The following is a 2,210-nucleotide window of genomic DNA, read 5'->3' as shown; positions in this document are numbered from 1 at the left end:
CCTGAGTTCATTGAAATCAGCTTTCCTAAAGTCTAGCACTTTCACCCTACTAGTTACCTTACCCACTCGATGTCTTATGGTGAATTCTATTATTAGGTGATCCCTGTCCCCCAGATGGCTACCGATCTGTAGGTCCCCTACCATGTCATCCCCCGTTGCCAATACCAGATCCAGTATGGCATTCCCCCTAGTGGGACCGTGTACCTCCTGTGTCAGGTGGAGGTCCTGTACACAGGTTAGAAACCTGCGTGAGCGGTGGGACTTTGCTGTCTGTGACTCCCAGCAGATGTCCGGGTAGTTTAGGTCCCCCATGACTACTGCCTCTTTAGCTTTTATGGTCTCCAAGAGTTGCCTCAGGAGCCCTGCATCTCTTTCTTCCCCTTGATGTGGGGGTCTGTAGCAGACCCCAACCACCAAATCCCTTTCTCCTTGCCCCCCATGTAGCCTAATCCACAATCCTTCTACCTCCTCATCCTTGGATTCCGTCTTGATGAGGGTTGACGTATATGACGTATATGATGACCATGCTTCACTGCCTGTGGGTTCTGCTCCTTTAAGCTCTTCTGGGGCAACTGGTCCCACCTGGCTGGCCCAGCTCTTGCCAGCTCTTTGAAACTCCTTCCTCATCATCCCTCACAGTCCTCCCCTGAGTCAGCTGCACTGCCCCTTTTATCCCCCTCGAGGTGACCCAAGGGACCAATCAGGGGACATGGAGGGTGGGTCTCTGGGGCCTGATTGGTGAGGAAAGGGAATCCCAAGGCCTCCAATCATCTTTTACCCCTTCAAAACCCCTGAGCCAAATCACTACCAGCTAGCCCATCACAGTAGCAAAGACTTGCTTATGGTCCCTGCTGTCCCCAAGTTACCTTGTTATAAGTGACATCCTTGCTTCTCTGTTGTATGTTTATTTAGGTACAGACTCCTGGCTGTCTGTTCCCTTTGCAGGGTTCCTGGCCATCCAGTCCTATCTGGAGGCATCTGAGATCTACACCTCCTCTTTAGGTATGTACTTTAGCTGTTCTGGACTTTTCCTTTCTTTGTGTACCCGCTCCTGAGGCAGCCACCACTGATCCTATCTAGAGCTTCCTCCTCCTCAGGGCTTTCCTGGCCCCACCGGAAGCCTCACTTCCAGTCCCCCTGACTCCGCTTCCGGTGGGGCCTTTGACTCTGCCCTAAGGGGCCAGGCAGTGAATTGGTGCTGGCACGCTGCCATAAAACAGGTCCATGCCAGGGCAGGAGCCAGTCCCAGCTCTTCCTGGACCTATTGGGATTTTTCTCTTTTTTCTTCTTTCATTGCCGTGGTGTTTTTTCCTGCTGTGGTTTTGCTCCCACTGGACTTCTGGTTCATCGCCGCATCCCACTGGCTCAGGAGCTCTTCACTTTGGGGTAAGTTCTCCTTCGGGTGATTGCCCCTGTCACACATCCCCCCCCACTTAAGTCGCCTTGTGGTGGGAGTGCCTTTTGGCTTTGGTTGGTACCACCTTGGTTCATCTTCTTAAAGTATGCTGTCACTGTTCCATCCATCCCATCACATCGAGACAAAAAATCTGCTACCTTGTTAGTCATTCTGGGCCTATAACTGACCACAAATTTAAAGATAGTGCCCACCGCATTATGTGTGCATTACCATTTTTGCTCTTATTTAACCATTGTAGTGGGGTGTGGTTGGTTATTAGTCTAAATTCTCTGCCCATCAAGTAATACTGGAAATAATTTATAGCCCATTTTATGGCTAAACATTTCTTCTCAATTGTAGAATACCTTGTTTCCACTATGTTTAATTTCTTGCTGGTGAAAGCAATTGGTCGCTCTGTTCCTTCATGCTCTTGACATAACAAAGCTGCCATTGCTGTTGTGGAGGCATCTGTCTGTAGTATAACAATTTTGGAAAAATCAAGTGTTACAACAAGAACATCATTACAGAGGGCTTTTTTAATATCCCTGAAGGTCTGTTCCATTTGAGGTGTCCATTGTATGGAGCATTGAACCTTGCCTCTTATCTTGTCCATCAGGGTGGCTGCTTTTTTAGTGAAGTGTGGTATAAACCTTCTATAGTAATTAACTAGCCCCAAGAATGACCTCATTTGCCTTTTGGTTTGCGGGGGTAAATAATTTCCTATCATGGCTACTTTGCTAGCCAGAGGTTGTATGACCCCCTGTCTGACCCTGAACTCTAGGTAATTGGTTTCTCTCATACCCGAAGAGCATTG

This window comes from Alligator sinensis, unplaced genomic scaffold (assembly GCF_000455745.1).
Source record: "Alligator sinensis unplaced genomic scaffold, ASM45574v1 scaffold71_1, whole genome shotgun sequence".
Classification (NCBI taxonomy): domain Eukaryota; kingdom Metazoa; phylum Chordata; order Crocodylia; family Alligatoridae; genus Alligator; species Alligator sinensis.
Note: the sequence above shows the minus strand (reverse complement) of the source record.